General features: G+C 39.4%; 1 pseudogene; it reads left to right on the top strand.

Moving 5' to 3' along the window:
- The window catches only part of LOC138078780 (antigen WC1.1-like), a 42,643-nt pseudogene that overhangs the window by 7,161 nt on the left and 15,730 nt on the right, over nucleotides 1-19,752 (top strand).

Here is a 19,752-nt window from a genome sequence, read left to right as displayed (position 1 = left end):
TATACTGTCACCGAGCTTATTTAACTTCTATGCAGAGTACATCGTGAGAAACACTGGGCTTAAAGAAGCACAAGCTGGAATCAAGATTGCTGGTAGAAATATCAATAACCTCAGATATGCAGATGACACCACCATTATGGCAGAAAGTGAAGAAGAACTAAAAAGCCTCTTGATGAAAGTGAAAGAGGAGAGTGAAAAAGTTGGCTTAAAGCTCAACATTCAGAAAACGAAGATCATGGCATCCGGTCCCATCACTTCATGGAGAATAGATGGGGAAACAGTGGAAACAGTGTCAGACTTTATTTTTTTGACTCCAAAATCACTGCAGATGGTGACTGCAACCATGAAATTAAAAGACGCTTACTCCTTGGAAGGAAAGTTAGGACCAAACTAGACAGCATATTAAAAAGCAGAGACATTACTTTGCCAACAAAGGTCCTTCTAGTCAAGCCTATGTTTTTTCCAGTAGTCATGTATGGATGTGAGAGTTGGACTGTGAAGAAGGCTGAGCGCTGAAGAATTGATGCTTTTGAACTGTGGTGTTGGAGAAGACTCTTGAGAGTCCTTTGGACTGCAAGGAGATCCAACAAGTCCTTTCTGAAGGAGATTAGCCCTGGGATTTCTTTGGAAGGAATGACGCTAAAGCTGAAACTCCAGTACTTTGGCCACTTGATGCGAAGAGTTGACTTATTGGAGAAGACTCTGATGCTGGGAGGGATTGGGGGCAGGAGGAGAAGGGGATGACAGAGGATGAGATGGCTGGATGGCATTACTGACTCGATGGACGTGAGTTTGAGTGAACTCCAGTAGTTGGTGATGGACAGGGAGGGCTGGCGTGCTGCAATTCATGGGCTCACAAAGAGTTGGACATGACAGAGAGACTGAACAGAACTGAAGTGTGTTTGACCTGTGCCAAGGTGGATGCAGTAAAGACAGCAGTGAAGTGGTGTGAGTGAGTAATCACAGTAATTGGCAGGGGCTTCTAGTTGTTATCACAATTGCAGATTGGATATCCAGGATATTAATCCCATCAGAGCATCTGGGCTGGAGGAAGATATTGTCAATTATCACAGTGAATTCCCTAAGGTAAGAGGCTGGGCTTAGGCGAGTATCATCCCATCTGATGAGATGGTGGGACAGTGGAGCCCTGAGGTCATCTGCAGTAGGTCCTTAACACCACAGCCAATCAGCTATTGGGTGTTATGTCCAGGAAGATCTTTGGAAAAGTGATCTTTTCTAATCTCACCTTCAGCATATTTGATGATTCTAGCTGAGGCCCTTAAGGAAACAATTCTTTTCCTTTTTAAAAAGTACTTTACTGAGGTCTGACTGACATACAAGACTGCTTGATAAGTATGCGTTTGTGAAACTGTTATAGCACTTATGTCATAAATCTATTCATCTCTTCAAAATGTTTCCTTCCATTCTCTTTATTATTCTCATTAAAAATAATTATTTTCAAGGTGCATTTGAATTTTAATTAGAAGCTTTTGTTTTAAACAAACCTGTTTTCTGGCATCTCAAGTAAACTTCCCAATTGTCACAATGTCCTAATCATGGTTCCAACTGCAGATAAATTTGTGGAAACACTACAGATGTCTCTACCTTATTTCGATAAATCAGCATCTGAATGAAAATGGAGTGTGTGATGGTGGAACTTTGTGTGAAATTGGAACTCCCAATGTTACCATCCTAGGAATACTGATGTCTTGATATTAATTCCAGTTAAGATGCACTTATAAGTAGAGAATTGGAGAGTGCTCTGATATTTAAACACTGATTGTGGTTTGTATTCCCTGACTACCATTGCTCTAACTTAGGCTCTCACATTTTTATAAATGGTTCCATGTTCCTTCTATTTCTCTTTCTGTCACTAGTTTCCTCCCTCTGTTCTGTCTTTTCTGTATTTTCAGACATGTTTTAATGATGCGAAGATAAGTCAAAGTGGCGGTGATGTAGCAAGATAATATTAGAATGGCATGTCTTTTCATTATCTTGATCAAAACACTTAGGAGTCAGGTATGGAAGAGAAATTTCAGCCTCAGTAGTGGATTGTTGGAAGTGAGGTACCATGTTTAGGAGAAATCTAGAGTAGAAACAATGACCCAAGAAGAATGTAGAGAAGCTTGTTTGAAATAAGGAGGAGATTTCAATGAGGGGCTATACAAATTGAGAAGGACTGTGGTGCAAGTGTCCTGAGTTGCTTCAGTCCTGTCCTACTTTTTGCAGCCCCATCGACTGTAACCCAGCAGGGTCCTCTGTCCACTGAATTTTCCAGCCAAGAATACTGGGTTGCCATTTCTTTCTGCAGGGATCTTCCTCACCCAAGGATCAAACCTGGGACTCATACATTGCAGACAGAGTCTTGATTATTGTCCTAACCACCAGGGACTACAGTACTGAAGTACAAGATGGTGAGGGGATGAAAATACAAGGATAGCAGGAGGGGAGTTCAGGAGATCAAGATCCAGGTCAACTCATACATTCACAGAGATGCTGAAAGGACCAGAGAAGGAGGCTTCCTCCCATGGAGCCTGTCTTTCCAGCAGACGTGAAGACGAGGTGCTTTCATTGCCTCCTGCAGCAGCTGAGGTTCTGGTCCTTTCTTTTCAGCAGTGTTTCCTGTCAGAGCCTTTTCTCACAGATTTTCTTGAAAGCAGGGCTATCTCTCCAGTTACATACAAAAAATTTAAACCCACAGTACTAGTTTTCATTTGCTTAGGTAACAACATACCAACTAGTGGTTTAAAACAATGTGTGTTTATCGCCTTACTTCTGTAGCTTAGATGTGCAGCACGGATCTCACTGGGCTGGGATCACGGTTCTAGCAGTGCCACATCACTTTTGCAGCTTTAGGGGTGAATCTGTTTCTTGTCTTCTCAAGCTTCTAGAAATTGCCTACATTTTTTCGTTCATAGCCCCCTTCATCCATTTTCAGATCAGCAATGCTGTCTGTCTTCAACCATTATCCGGAGTCACATCTCTCTCTCTAACCAGAGCTAAGAAAAGTATTCTACTTGCAAAGACAGTGGGTCTAAGGATGAGGCTCACATTGTTAATACAGTATTCTAGCTTAAACTCACCATCCCACTGTCCTTACCTTAGTCACATTTGTAAACCCCTCTTGTCAGATGTGGTAACAGATTCACAAGTTGCAGAGATTAGGATGTGGACATTCTGGGGTTATTTATTCTGCCTATCTCCCCAGTATCCACATCACATCCCTTTGACATACTCTAAAGATTTTGTCAGGAAGCAGGATTCAGCTTCCCTCCCTCACTAGCACCCACGAAGTTTGGTCTTCCTCTCAATTCAAATCCACTACACCATCGTGGTAGAAATAGAAAGACAGACACAAATGGACAAGGTCAGTTAAAAGGGAGGCGATGTCAGTCTTGTCATCTAGTGGGCATCTCTTGAACATTCAGAGATGACTGTTCACCATTTCTAGAAGAAAGGAAAACCTAGAACATCCAGCAAAGTTTTCACTGTGTCCTGTCTCCTCCCTTTTCAACCTTAGAGTTCCTGGCCCTCAGGATGGTGAGCGAGGACCAGCAGTGTGCTGGGTGGCTGGAAGTTTTCTACAACGGGACCTGGGGCAGTGTCTGCCGCAGCCCCATGGAAGACATCAGTGTGTCTGTGATCTGCAGACAGCTTGGCTGTGGGGACAGTGGAAGTCTCAACTCTTCTGTTGGCCTCAGGGAAGGTTCTAGACCTCGGTGGGTGGATGGAATCCGCTGTTGGAAAACTGGACACCTCTCTCTGGCAGTGTCCTTCTGACCCTTGGAATTACACTTCCTGCTCTCCCGAGGAGGAAGCCTATATCTCGTGTGCAGGTGACTTACTGTCTGTTTCTGTGTGTCTGTCCCAACCCTGTAGGATGCAGTGAGATTTGGTATTTTAAAATCTAAGTGGTATTTTAGTAATCTAAGTTTAATTTGGGTCCACAAAAATGACATTAAGTAAAAATGTTAGTCACTCAGTCGTGTCTGACCATTTGCAACTCTGTGGGCTGTATAGCCTGCCAAGTTCCTCTGTCCATGGCATTCTCCAGGCAAGAATACTGGAACGGGTTGCCATTCCCTTCTCCAGGCGATCATCCTGACCCCAGGTATCAAAATTGGTCTTCCACATTGCAGTCAGATTCTTTACCGTTTGAGCCACCAGAGAAACTTAAATGAGGTAAGGATGGAACTAATTTAATTCATGTATTCTAACCTTGATTGTTAAAATTTTTGAGATGTAATTCTTATAACACTGTACTAGTCCTAAGTGTACAACATAGTATTTATGTATTTGTACATATTGGTAAATAATCACCACAGGTATGGTAATATCCATCACAACATGTAGTTACAATTTTTTTTCTTATGATGAAAACTTTAAGATGTATTTTCCTACCTACTCTCAAGTATAAAATACAGGGTTAACTGTAGTCACCACACTGTACATTACATCCTCATGACAGTAATTTTAGACCTGGAAGTTTGTATCTTTTGGCTACCTTCACCCATCCTATTTTGACCACATTGACCCTCTGGAAACCACCAAACTGCTCTTTGCATCTCTGAACTCATTCTTCTGTTTTGGAGGTTTGTTTTTTTTTTTAATAATCCACATGTAAATAAGATTAAATGGTATTTTTCTTTCTCCATTTGATTTAGTTCATTAAGCATAATGCCCTCAAGTTCCATCCATGTTGCAAATGGCAAGATTTTCTTCTTTTTTATGTCTGGATATATGTACATAGCAAATTTTGTTTATCCATTCATCCATCAAAAAAGGCCTAACAATGTTTGGCTACTTTAAATAATTCTGCAGTGAACATCGGGTTGCACATATCTTTTTAAGTTAGTGTTTTTATTTTCATCAGATAAATACCCCAAAGTGAAATTACTAACTCACATGGCAGTTTTATTTTTAGGTTTGAGTTTCTATTGAGGAACCTTACTGTTTCCATGGTGGCTGCACCAGCTTATCTTTCCCCCAACTGTGCACAAGCTTTCTCTTCTCACCACATTCTCAAAAATTCTCATTATTTCTTGTCTTTTTGATAAAAACAAATCTATGAGGTGATATCTCATTGTGGTTTTGATTTGCATTTTCCTGATGATTGCTTATCTTTTCATGTACCTTTTCATGAAAAACTGTATGCTTTCTTTGAAAAAATGTCTATTCTGGTCCTCTGCCCATTTTTAAATGAGACTGTATTCTTTTGCTATTGAGGTGTATGAGTCCTTTATGTTTTCCACATATTAACCTGTATCAGAAATATATTTAACAAATATTTTCTCTACTATAGATTGTCTTTCCATTAAAAAAATTTTTTTCCACCACAATATCTTTGCCCTTTATTTATATATTTACCAACCTGCATGCCCTACTGGATCTTAGTTACTCAAACAGATTTGATCTGGGCCATGGCAGTGAAAGCACTGAGTCCTGACCCCTGGACTGCCCCGTAAGTTCTTCATTTTGCTGGTGGTGTCCTTTGTTGGACAGAAGTTTTTTAGTTTTATGTCGTCCCACTTAGTTAGTTTTGCTCTTGTTGCCTTTGCTTTTGGTGTCAAATCCAAAAAGCCCCACCAAAACTGCTGTCTATGACTTTTTCTTCCAGGATTTTTATGGCTGCAGGACTTATGATTAAGTCTTTGATCCATTTTGAATTAATTTCTGTGAATGGTATAAGAGAGTGGTCCAGTTCTATTTTTTGCATGTAGCTGTCCACTTTTCCCAGCACCATTTATTGAAGAGACTGTCCTTTCCGCATTGCATGTTCCTAGTTCCTCTGTCAAAAATGAATTAACTGTAGGTATTTAGGTTTATTTCTGGGCTCTCTATTCTATTCTGTTGATCTCTGCACCCATTTTTATGCCAACACTATACTGTTTTGCTTAATACAGCTTTGAAATATAGTTTTAAATCAGGAAACATGGCACCTCCAATATTGTTTTTCTTTCTCAAGATTGCTTTGGCTATTCAAGGTCCTTTGTGGTTCCATTCAAATTTTAGGATTATTTGTTCCATGTCTGTGAAAATTTCCTTTGGAATTTTGATAACAGAATCCACTATCTTTCATCAGTGTCTTAGAGTTTCAGGATACAGGACTATCACCTCTTTGGTTAAATTTGTTCCTAATAATTCATCGTTTTTTTGTTCAACTGTAAATAGAATTGTTTTCTTAATTTTTCCTTATGGCAATTTGTTATTAGTGTATAGAAATGCAACTGATTTTTGAAGTTTGTATCTTGCAACTTTACTGAGGGTATTAGTTCTAACAGATTTTGGTGGGGGCTTTAGGGTTTTCTATATATAATATTATGAAATCTCCAAATAGCATCAGTTTTGTCTTTTCCTTTCAGATTTGTGTGTCCTTATTTTTTTTTTTCCTTGCCTGATTGTTTTGGCTAGGAATACCAAAACTATGTTGAATAAAAGTGGTGATTAAGTATCTTTGTCTTGCATCTGATCTCAGAGAAAAAATATTCAGCTTTTTACTGTTGAGTATGAGGCTAGCTGTGAGTTTGACATATGGTCTTTATTATGTTGAGGTATAATCCCTCTGTATCTACTTTATAGAGGTTTTTAATCAGAAATGGATGTTAATGTTTTCAAATGTTTTTTGATTTTGATTTTCATTTTGTTTACTTGATGTATCACATTGATTAATCTGTGAATATTGAACCATCCTTGCATCCTTTGGAACAAATCTCACTTGATCATCATGCATGATCCTTTGGATGCATTATTGAATTGTGTTTTTTAATATTTTGTTGAGGATTTTTGTCCCTCTGTTTATCAGAGATATTTCCTGTCTGGTTTTGATATCAGAACAATGTTGGCCTCATAAAATGAGTTTGGCAGTGTTCCTTTCTTCTGCTTTTGGAAGAGGCTGAGAAGGTTCCACCACTTAATACCATTACACTGGGAGTTGGGATTTCGACAGCAAGTGCTGAATGCAGTAAATAAATGTTGGGGGTGACAGATATTCAAACCAAAGTGCTTATTCCCTGCACCATTTCTCTCTCTCTTTCCTACATACACAAACACACACACCCCATCCAGATATATCGTGAATGATATGCTGGGTGTTGCCTGAGAGAACGTGGTGATAGATATTTCACATAGCAGAGAGAATGTGGTGACAGATATTTCAAAAACATATATTCACCACTCCTTGCCTCTCTTGCCTCATCTCTTTGTCTTTTCCACTTGATGGCTAAAGAATCATTAAACTATTAAATCTTTTATTGATGATATTTTTCTTACAGTAAAGCACCAGGAAGTGGGAGGTGGTTAAGTCTCTGACCCTGAAAGTGAGTAACCACCTCACAGAGATCTTGCCATCACTTTCTCAGAGGATCTCTGTATAGATTGGGTTGGAGGTTTGATAGGATGATGTGGAAAGAATACATTAATTCTGATATTTTTTAACAGGTACATTTTACAATTATGTATATTTCTTTCAGGCTTTTGTGCCTTTTTCTTGGTGTTTTGTTTGTAATTTCTGTTTCCTCTGATTACTTAGCCTTCTCAGTATATCTATTTGAGTCTATTGCAGTTTTACTCTCAGTTCAGTTTAGTCACTCAGTCGTGTCTGACTCCTTGCGACCCCATGGACTGCAGCACACCAGGCCTCCCTGTCCATCACCAGCTCCCAGGGTTTGCTCAAACTCATGTCCATTGAGTCAGTGATGCCATTCAGTTATCTCATCCTCTGTCGTCCCCTTATCCTCCCCCTTTCAATCTTTCCCAACATCAGGGTCTTTACCAATGAGTCAGTTCTTCACATCAGGTGACCAAAGTATTGGAGTTTTAGCTTCAGCATCAGTCCTTCCAATGAATATTTAGGACTGATTTCCTTTAGGATGGACTGGTTTGAACTGTTTGCAGTCCAACGGACTCTCAAGAACCTTCTCCAACACTACAGTTCAAAAGCATCAATTCTTTGGTGCTCAGCTATCTTTATAGTCCAACTCTCACATCCATACATGACTACTGGAAAAACCGTAGCCTTGACTAGACGGACCTTAGTCGGCGAAGTAATGTCTCTGCTTTTTAATATGCTATCTAGGTTGGTCATAACTTTCCTTCCAAGGAGTAAGCATTTTTTCATTTAACGGCTGCAGTCACCATCTGCAGTGATTTTGGAGCCCCAAAAAATAAAGTCTGTCACTGTTTCCATTGTTTCCCCATTTATTTGCCATAAAGTGATGGGACCAGATGCCATGATCTTCATTTTCTGAATGTTGAGCTTTAAGCCAACTTTTTCACTTGCCTCTTTCACTTTCATCAAGAGGCTCTTTTGTTCTTCTTCACTTTCTGCCATAAGTGTGGGGTCATCTGCATATCTGAGGTTATTGCTGTTTCTCCTGGCAATCTTGGTACCAGCTTGTGCTTCATCCAGCCCAGCATTTCTCATGATGTCCTCTGCAGATAAGTGAAATAATCAGGGTGACAATATATAGCCTTGATGTATTTCTTTCCCTATTAGGAACTAGTCTGTTGTTCCATGTCCAGTTCTAACTGTTGCTTCCTGACCTGCATATAGGTTTCTCAAGAGGCAGGTCAGGTGGTCTGGTATTCCCATCTCTTTCAGAATTTTCCACAGTTTGTTGTGATCCACACAGTCAAAGGCTTTGGCATAGTCAATAAAACAGAGACAGATGTGTTTCTGGAAGTCTCTTGCTTTTTCAATGATCCAGCAGATGTTGGCAATTTGATCTCTGGTTCCTCTGCCTTTTCTAAAACCAGCTTGAACATCTGGAAGTTCACAGTTCATGTATTATCGAAGCTTAGCTTGGAGAACTTTCAGCATTACTTTGCTAGTGTGTGAGATGAATGCAACTGTGTGGTAGTTTAAACATTTTTAGACATTGCCTTTCTTTGGGATTGGAATGAAAACTGACTCTTTCCAGTCCTGTGGCCACTGCTGAGTTTTCCAAATTTGCTGGCATATTGAGTGTAGCACTTTCACAGCATCATCTTTTAGGCTTTGAAATAGCTCAACTGAAATTCCATCACTTCCTCTAGCTTTGTTCGTAGTATGCTTTCTAAGGCCCACTTGACTTCGCATTCCAGGATGTCTGACTCTAGGTGAGTGATCATACCATCGTGATTATCTGGGTCATGAAGATCTTTTTTGTATAGTTCTTCTGTGTATTCTTGCCATCTCTTCTTAATACCTTCTACTTTTGTTAGGTCCATACCATTTCTGTCCTTTACTGAGCCCATCTTTGCATGAAATATTCCCTTTATCTCTAATTTTCTTGAAGAGATCTCTAGTCCTTTCCATTCTATTGGTTTCTTCTATTTTTTTTGCACTGATCACTGAGGAAGGCTTTCTTATCTTTCCTTGCTATTCTCTCCCTTCAGGGAGCTTCCATAAGGCTCTTCTCCTCCTCCATCAGAGGGCAGACAAACTGAAAACCACAATTATAGAAAACTGACCAATCTGATCATATGGACCACGCCTTGCCTAATTCAGTGAAACTATGAGCCATGCCAATATGGCCACCCAAGATGGACAGGTCATGGAGGAGAATACTGACAAAATGCGGTTCACTGGAGAAGGGAATGGTAAACCACTTCAGTATTCCTGCCTTGAGAACCCCATGAACAGTATGAAAAGGCAAAAAGATAGGACACTGAAAGATGAACTCCCCAATTTGGTAGGTGCCCAAATTGCTACTGGAGATCAGTGGAGCAATAACTCCAGAAAGAATGAAGAGATGGAGTCAAAGCAAAGACAACACTCAGCTGTGGATGTGACTGGGGATAGAAGCAAAGTCCAATGCTGTAAAGAGCAATATTGCATAGGAACCTGGAATGTTAGGTCCATAAATCAAAGCAAATTGCAAGTGGTCAAACAGGAGATGACAAAAGTGAACGTAGACATTTTAGGAATCAGCGAACTAAAATGGACTGGAATGGGTGAATTTAACTCAAATGACCATTATATCTACTACTGTGGGCAAGAATCCCTTAGAAGAAATGAAGTAGCCATCATAGCAAACAAAAGAGTCCAAAATGCAGTACTTGGATGCAATCTCAAAAATCACAGAATGATCTCTGTTCATTTCCAAGGCAAACCATTCAATATCACAGTATTCCAAGTCTATGCAATGACAATCCACTCCAGTACTCTTGTCTGGAAAATCCCATGGATGGAGGAGCCTGGTAGGCTGCAGTCCATGGGGTAGCTGGGAGTTGGAGACGACTGAGCGACTTCACTTTCACTTTTCACTTTCATGCATTGGAGAAGGAAATGGCAACCCACTCCAGTATTCTTGCCTGGAGAATCCCAGGGACTGGGGAGCCTGGTGGGCTGCCGTTTATGGCATCACACAGAGTCGGACACGACTGAAGCAACTTAACAGAAGTAGCAGCATGCCCGAACCAGTAATGCTGAAGAAGCTGAAGCTGAAGCTATGAAGCTTCTATGAAAGCTTCTATGAAGACCTACAAGACCTTCTAGAACTAACACCCCCAGATGTCCCTTTCATTATAGGGGACTGGAGTGCAAAAGTAGGAAGTCAAGAAACACCTGGAGTAACAGGCAAATTTGGCCTTGGAGTAAGAAATGAAGGCAGGGCAAAAGCTAACAGAATTTTGTCAAGAGAACGCACTGGTCATAGCAAACACCCTCTTCCAGCAAAGAGAGGACTCTACACATGGACATCACCAGATGGTCAACACCGAAATCAGATTGATTATATATTATTTGCAACCAAAGATGGAGGAGCTCTATACGGTCAGCAAAAACAAGACCAGGAGCTGACTGTGGCTCAGAGTATGAACTTCTTATTGCCAAATTCAGACTTAAATTGAAGAAAGTAGGGAAAACCACTAGACCATTCAGGTATGACCTAAATCAAATTCCTTACAATTATACAGTGGAAGTGACAAATAGATTTAAGGGACTAGATCTGATAGACAGAGTGCCTGATGAACTATGGACGGAGGTTCATGACATTGTACAGGAGACAGGGAGCAAGACCATCCCCAAGAAAAACAAAAGCAAAAAAGCAAAAGGCTGTCGAGGAGGCCTTACAAATAGTTGTGAAAAGAAGAGAAGCAAAAAGCAAACGAGAAAAGGAAAGGTATACCCATTTGAATTCAGAGTTCCAAAGAATAGCAAGGAGGGTTTTGCTTTGCTCAGTAGCTATTTGTCTTTTTCTGAAGTCTACTTGGTAAATCTGTATATTCCCTTAAAGAGTTTCTTCTTACTACAGAAATATTCTCTTGTGCATATGTTATATTGAATAATAGATGAGAGTAGTTTAGAGTCTATTTAACAATTTTCCATTAAAACCCATGGCGAATTCATGTTGATGTATGGCAAAACCAATACAATATTGTAAAGTAATTAGCCTCCAATTAAAATAAATAAATTTATATTAAAAATTATGTAAGTGAAATTTTAAATATAAATTTATTCTGTGTTTATGGACTATTTTTCTTTAATATACCTTATTTTCATAAACAATTATCATTAATTTAATTTTGCTTCACTATTTTGTTGATTAGCATTGATTTAAAGAAAATATATTTCACTGAATTGTATTCATCTGCTCATTTATTTAATAAATATTTAACAAGCTCTTATCATGGTATTTAGAAAATGTTCTCCATCCATACTTGTTGAATGAGTGCATACAATGTGCAAGCACTGTCCTGATAGAAGAAACACAGGGTAATAAAAGTATGCAAGGTCTTTCCTTCATTCAGGGGTGCATTAGTGTGTGTGTGTGCCCTTATAGACGGCTGTGTTTGTATTTGTTATTGAATGCGCAGAGTGATTAATAAGTAAATATTTATAGGTGTTTCGATATCTTTCTCTATCTTTAATTTTTTCTCTAGAATATTTTACAAATTTTCTTATTTATTTTTAGGAACTCTATAAACTAACATCATTTGCCCCTTTTCTTACATTATTTGGAAATATTTCCCCATCTCTTGTGTATGATTTTGTGTATGTAGGTTTGTATATGTGTATGGGAGGCTATGTGATGAAATTTATAGCATTTTAGTTTTTTGACTATGCTTTTAATGCAATGTTTCAAATGCCATTCTTCGTCTCAAAATAACTTTTAATCAAGTTTATTTTCTACAAATGATTTTATAATTCCACTAAATAATATTTAAAACCTTACTGCATATAAATTTATTTTACTGTGCATGATGGTGTAATATTGTCATCAGTTAGGAATTACATTTTAGATATGTGGTATTTTTACTTATAATTTCAAATAAAAATATATTATTTCATGATCTCATGGATATGACACCAAAAAAATAGGTAAAAATAGAAAAGTGAGAATATCCCAGATGGCTCAGTTGTAAAGAGTTCACCTGGCAGTGGAGGAGACACAGAAGACATGGATTCAACCCCTGGGTCAGGAAAATCCCCTGGAGAAGGAAATGGCAACTCACTCCAGTATTCTTTCCTTGGAAATCTCATGGACAGAGGAGCCTGGCAGGCTATACTCCATGGGGTCACAATGAGTTGCACACGACTGAATGACTGACCACCAGCATGACAGTAAAAGAAACAGCAGTAGAGTGAAAAGGCACCTTACAGCAAGTCATATACGGGCTTAATTTCCAAAGTAAATAAGAATCCCACAGCTCAAGAGGAAAACAAAAGCAACAGCAACAAAAGCTCTAATAAACTGATTTAAAAAATTGGTCAGGGTCTAGCCATTTCTCCAAAGAAGACATATGGATAGCTAAGAGGTATATGAAAATATACTGACATCTCTAATCATCAGAGAAATGTAAATGAAAACCGCAATAAGATGTCATCTGACACCTGTCAAAATGGCTATAATTTTAAAAAAGACAAGTATTGGCAAGGTTGTGGAGAAACTGGAACTCTTCTGGATATTTATCCACATTAAATGTGTATATTGCATCTCAAAACTATGACCAAAATATCTGTATAATTTACAGTGATTTGCCTTTTCATTTTGGTATTGTTGAGTTTTTCTCTCTGCTCTTGATTAGTATTGCTCAGTGTTGATCAATTTTCAGTGAGCCATGTTTGAACAGCTTTCCTCTATTGTCTTTGTCTTATGCTTACTTTCTTTATTAGAATAATTTTATTTTTTCTTTATTAATCCCAATCTTGTACATCCTTTAGGTTTTACTTCTCCTAGCTTCTTAAATGAAAGCTTACATTTTTTCATTTTCCGTCTTTCCTCTTTTCTAAATCTAGGGTATAAATTTCCCTTAGACACTACTTTAGTTGCATTGGAAGAATTTAATTACAGAATACCTTTGTTACCATTATTTCACAATATTTTCAAGTTTGAAAGTTATTTCCAGACCCAGGAATTCTTTGGAAGAATATTTCTTAATTTTCTCAGTAGGGATGGCTAAGTATATTTTCTTATTAATACTTAACTTAATTTCACTCTGGTCAAAGTAAATACTCTGTATAAATTCAATTCTCTGAAGGTTTTTGTTCTATCATGTGATCATCAAAACATCTACTTCTGCTTTATTGACTATGCCAAACATTTGACTATGTGGGTCACAACAAACTGTGGAAAACCAGACCACCTGACCTACCTCTTGAGAAATCTGTATGCAGGTCAGGAAGCAGTAGTTAGAACTGACATGAAACAACAGACTGGTTCCAAATAGGGAAAGGAGTATGTCAAGGCTGTATATTGTCACCCTGCTTATTTAACTTATATGCAGAGTACATCATGAGAAATTCTGGGTTGAATGAAGCACAAGCTGGAATCAAGATTGCTGGGAGAAATATCAATAACCTCAGATATGCAGATGACACCACCCTTATGGCAGAAAGTGAAGAACTAAAGAGCCTCTTGATGAAAGTGAAGGAGGAGAGTGAAAAAGCTCAACATTCAGAAAACGAAGATCATGACATCCGGTCCCATCACTTCATGGCAAATAGATGGGGAAACAGTGGAAACAGTGACAGACTTTAGTCTGGGGAGCTCCAAAATCACTGCAGATAGTGACTGTAGCCATGAAATTAAAAGATGCTTACTCCTTGGAAGAAAAGCTATGAACAACCTAGACAGCATATTAAAAAGCAGAGACATTACTTTGCCTACAAAGGTCCATCTAGTCAAGGCTATGGTTTTTCCAGTAGTTATGTATGGATGTGAGAGTTGGATTATAAAGAAAGCTGAGCACCAAAGAATTGATGCTTTTGAACTATGGTGTTGGAGAAGACTCTTGAGAGTCCGTTGGACAGCAAGGAGATCCAACTAGTCCATTCTAAAGGAAATCAGTTCTGAATATTCATTGGAAGGACTGATGCTGAAGCTGAAATTCCAATACTTTGGCCACCTGATGTGAAGAACTAACTCATTTGAAAAGACTCTGATGCTGGGAAAGGTTGAAGGTGGGAGGAGAAGGGAACAACAGAGGATGAAATGGTTGGATGGCATCACTGACTCGATGGACATGAGTTTGAGTGAACTCTGGGAGTTGGTGATGGACAAGGAGGCCTGGCGCGCTGCAGTCCATGGAGCTGTAGAGTCAGACACGACTGAGCGACGGAACTGAGCCGAACTGATGATCATTTAAAAGTGGAAGTTTCCAGCGAATTAACAATAATGTAAATAACAAATTCTTTCATTGTTGGCGTATTGCTCTATACATGTTATTTGGCTAACTGTGTTGTTTACATCTGCTATATTCTTCATTCTTTTTTGCATACTTGGTCTGCATGCTATTGAAAAATGGATGTTAAAGTCCCCCCATTTTGATTACGATTTTGTCTACTTCTGTTCTTTGTTCTGTCAAGTATTATTCTATATTTCAAAGCAATGTTTTGACATTTTCTTGGATTTTAATATCTATAATATCTTCATTAAGGGTGTATCCTGTTATAATCATGAAAATACCCTCTTTAACTCAATTAGCACATCTTGCTTTGAAGTCTACTTTCTGTGACCTTTATATAGCTATTCCAGTTTTCTTACAATTAGGATTCACAAAGTAAGTACATTTTTTCCATCATTTTACGTTCAACCTTTCTTTACCCTCATATATAAGCTGAATATCTTCATAGTGGCATTTACATGGATTTTGTGGTTTCATCAAGATGGGCTTTCATTTGAAGTATCTAATCAATTTACTGTAACTGCAATTATTGGTATTGTTGGGCTAGTATCTATCATTTCCTTTTAATTGACCCATGTGCTTTATGTTCTTTTTTCCTCTCTTTCCCCTCTTCTTTTGTATTAAACAGATCTGTTATTATTCCAAATTTTCCTTTTTCCTTTGATTTTCAGCAGCTTTACTAGGTGTGGGAGTTTTCATGCCCATCCATCCATTTTTAAAAAAAATTCTCAGTTATTGTATCTTCAAGTGTTACTTCTGCTGCTCTGTCTCTCTGTCTGAGCTTCTCTTCTCCTCCTGTAACACCTCCTTCTTCTCACTGTCATCTCTAGGACTCCTCTAAGTCAGTAATTCTGTGCAGAGTTCTCTCTAAAATTCTTCTAAACTTATTAATTCAACTCTCTAGACATTTTATTTTCAGTTGGTAACTGTTCCTTGATTTTTTATAGTTATAATTAGTTGTTAATGTTTTTCATCTTTTCACCCATTTATTCTCTCATTTCCTCTTTTTTCCTCAATATATTGATCATGGTTAAAATCTGTATCTGCTAACTCCAGCTCCTCTATCATGTGAGTCTCTGCCTTCTCTTATTTTCTTTTTTCCACTTTGTTAATATGTCATGTAATCCCATGCCTTTGGCATTGAAAAAATGATCCTCCAGATACATTTTCTAACCCTTGAGAGGATTCATATTCTGTTTTGTTAAGCAAGTAGAAGGGTCGAAGATCACTCAATATATATAAATATAACTGAGAACTGAGCTGTAACAAGTCTAGGTCGAGGTTTTGGTAGCACTCAATCCTCCTCTTACCTCTCTGTCCATATGGCATGTGCCTTCAGAGATTTCGGTTGAGAACCGGGATACTCTGGTAGCTCAGCGCCCAAGAGAGGGTGGGAGTGGCCGCTCTGCTCTCCCAGACTGTTGGCATGGATCTCTGGCTCCCTGCCAGCTTCATGGCTGTATAATGAGCACACATTCGAGGGAAGAGTCTGCTGTGTGAGAGAGGCTTTCAGGTCTCCAACTCTGTCTCACCTCCAGGTAACCCCCAATTATGCTGGCTTCTCTGTCCAAAGAGGAGTCCTCTGTTGTTCTGAGCCCGGATTCTGAGCCATTAACCCAGGCACCAAATTGGGACATTCCTCCAGAGAAAAAGAAGCTGTAGATCCTTGGCTAACATTGAAACATATTACACGATCTCCAGTCTTTAGAATTTTAGCATATTTAGTCCATGTTGTGTCCACAAACGTCTGATACCCTTCAGTTCAGTTCAGTCGCTCAGTCGTATCCGACTCTTTGCGACCCCATGAATTTCAGCACGCCAGGCCTCCCTGTCCATCACCAACTTCCAGAGTTCACACAGACTCACATCCATCGAGTCGGTGATGCCATCCAGACATCTCATCCTCTCTCGTCCCCTTCTCCTCCTGCCCCCAATCCCTCCCAGCATCAGAGTCTTTTCCAATGATACCTTTACTTAAAGAAAATTTCTGGCATTTGAAGTTGTGTCTAACAACACCATTGGCCTGCTTTCTCTTCCATTCTTCATGGAAGTACAGAATTTGAGGTTTTATTCTCTACTTTATCACTTACTTAAACTACAACAGTGATAGACGTCATTTAACCTTTCTTTCCATGACTGGTTATGTATCAAAGGAGAGAATAATGCAGTGTGTCTGTCAATATTGCTTGTTCAAAGGCTTTCAAAGCAGGAATGTAACATATTTTTCCTCTGTGAGTTAGAAATACATATTTTCCCCTAGAGAACAAACAACTCCAAATTTTAGATAATAGCAATTCCTGACACAAAGTCCAAGGAGAGATTATGTTCATTTGGGAGAAGAAGCTACATTCTGTGATTCCCAGTAGAGTCTGGCCAATGTCAGTCAATGTCTTCTGACATCATCTCTCATGCAGGGTTGTTTAATCTACTCAAAGAGATTATATTTTTTGAAACTAAGTATCCAGATCTGGAGTTTGAAGCTTAGAATCATAAGTGGACTATTCTGGGGTAAACCATGGTGTCTCACAGACCATTTGTTTTTCAGTTCTCATGACTATACCAAGGAGAACGATTTTAATGATAGAGGATTCATGGCTGCTCCCTGAGGCTTCTGATGAGGCCATTGCCTGACTCTAAAGTCAATGACCAAGAGTGTGTAGCTTATAAAGAATACATTCAGCTACCAGCCTAATCCTGAGACTCTGAACTCATTTAACCACTCAGGGTAGAGAGACCAACATTTCCTGTAAATCTTTCTCAGATTCTGTGCAGAGCTCTACAAATCAGAATGTTAACTCTGATAGGACCTTAAAACACCATCTGATTCAGACTACTTAGTAAAGTAATATTTCCTGTTTTTGTCCATTTTCATCCTTGTTATGCTCTTATCACTTCTATAAGAAACCAGATCCGAATGTTCCACAGGTCAATGACTCCACAGCATCAGCTTCTGAGGAGAGCGCCCTCAACTGCTCGGGTGAGGGTCCCACAGGACAGAAGATCTTTCTCATCTGCTGGTCAGCACCCCATTGTCCTATTTCTCTCTCCTCAGACAGCAGACAGCTCCGCCTGATGGATGGGGCCGGGCCCTGCCCCGGGAGAGTGGAGATCCTTCACCAGGGCTCCTGGGGCACCATCTGTGATGACGGTTGGGGCCTGGACGATGCCCGTGTGGTGTGCAGGCAGCTGGGCTGTGGAGAAGCCCTCAGTGCCGTGGAGTCTGCTCCCTTTGGGGCGGGATCAGGACCCATCTGGCTGGACCACGTGTATTGTGGAAGAATGGAGTCCCACGTGGCAGTGCCCTTCCCGGGGCTGGGGGCGACACAACTGCGGTCATGACGAGGATGCAGGAGTTATCTGCTCAGGTATGATCAGTGAATTGCCCACGGACTGAAAGGACAGAAAGCTCCAAGGAAGCTGGTGTCTGATCACCAGGGCAATAGATGTGTAAGCTAGAGATGTCTGAGATATCCTCCTTGAAGGCATAAAGTATCTCTGAGTGATCAGTTCAGTTCAGTCGCTCAGTGGTGTCCGACTCTTTGCTACCCCATGGACTGAAGCATGCCAGGCTTCCCTCTCCATCATCAACTGCCGAAGCTTACTCAAACTCATATCCATTGAGTCGGTGATGCCATCCAACCATCTCATCCTCTGTCTTCCCCTTCTTCTCCTGCCTTCAATCTTTCCTGAAATCAGGGTCTTTTCAAAGGAGTCAGTTCTTCACATCAGGTGGCCAAAGTATTGGAGTTTCAGCTTCAGCATCAGTCCTTCCAATGAATATTCGGGACTGATTTCCTGATGGGCTTCATTTATTGCTACTTTCCTCTTACAAGTCTCTGCTATTTCTTCTCCAGTGATCTTACCTGATATAGCTTAATCTATATCCCAATAAAAGTTGATACTCATTTTTTATATAATTTACTCTTGGAAGAGTGAAACATTTGCAAATCACCACACGCACCTGCTTTGCACAGTGAGCCCATGGGAGGAAAGGGCTGGAATGAGGATGTACCTTCCAGGCTGGGGTCCTTTCTGAATATATGGTGTGATAGACTTTTTTGTGCTAGGTTAGTAGGAGTGGAGGCACAGGGGACATCATCAAACAAATCAGAGAGGAACTTATGGATTTGTGCCAAATTGCAAGTCCCCTTTGAAAATTTAGATTTGAATATTCATAGCTCTTTGACTGGTAGGACAATAGATTGTGGATGAAATGTTCTGAGTCTGGGTTCTCCTTTCATTGTTACTAGAAAGGATTGTCCATTCTTTTTTTTTTTCCTTTAAAACCTCTGTATAAACCAAAATTTTGGAGGAACACGTAGCCACACACTGACAAGTCAAAGATATAGGCAATAAAATATGAATTTCTATGTTTTATGGTAAGAAATTATATTTTACACCTGATGTCTTCAATGATATAAGAGAATTGTGTTGGGGGCTTGTTTGATAGGAATAGGAGTAAGAGGGCACCTGTAATTTTTGAAGAAAGTGGAGGAGACTTATAGTAGCTAAGAGGGAAAAGAAGGGCAATGGGAGATATCAAAGGCCATATGGGGTTCTCTGAGCATCACTGCGGGTCCAGGTGTGGTGTGGAGGATGCTACGTGTGTCCAAGGATACAGGAGGTCTGTACAGCAAGAGATCAGACAAGGATGTATTTTTTATTATATTTAATACCTTTATCCACTCACACCAGCCTCCTATTGCACAAATTTTCTTACAATTTTCACACACATATGCTTTCATATAAAGTTTAAAATCAAGTAGAAAATAAAAAAAGAAATGATAATATGTCTCAGAAGTATCTATCCTGGTGGGTATATGACTTTAGATTATTCAGCATACATTTGAATGTTTAGCATGTATCTTGGTGTATGAAACAGCATACAAGAAATATTTCTTTCTTGTTCTTTTTAAATTTGTAACCTCATGGGATTGATATAGAAACTAACAATCTGTTAAGTAAAAATGTTTTAATTAGAATGTGTATCCTATGACCAAACTCCCAGCCAGACCACACCAGATGTCCTAACCTGGACTGGAGAGTTGAAAGTGGGTAAGTAACAAAAGGCTCACAGATCATCCTGGCTCTCGCCATTCCCTCTTGGATAAGTGGTCAAGCTGGTCCTTCGATTCATTAATTTCC

The sequence above is a fragment of the Capricornis sumatraensis genome, chromosome 4, assembly GCF_032405125.1.
Source record: "Capricornis sumatraensis isolate serow.1 chromosome 4, serow.2, whole genome shotgun sequence".
Taxonomy (NCBI): Eukaryota; Metazoa; Chordata; class Mammalia; order Artiodactyla; family Bovidae; genus Capricornis; species Capricornis sumatraensis.
Note: the sequence above shows the minus strand (reverse complement) of the source record. Positions and strands in the feature narration are given on the sequence as shown.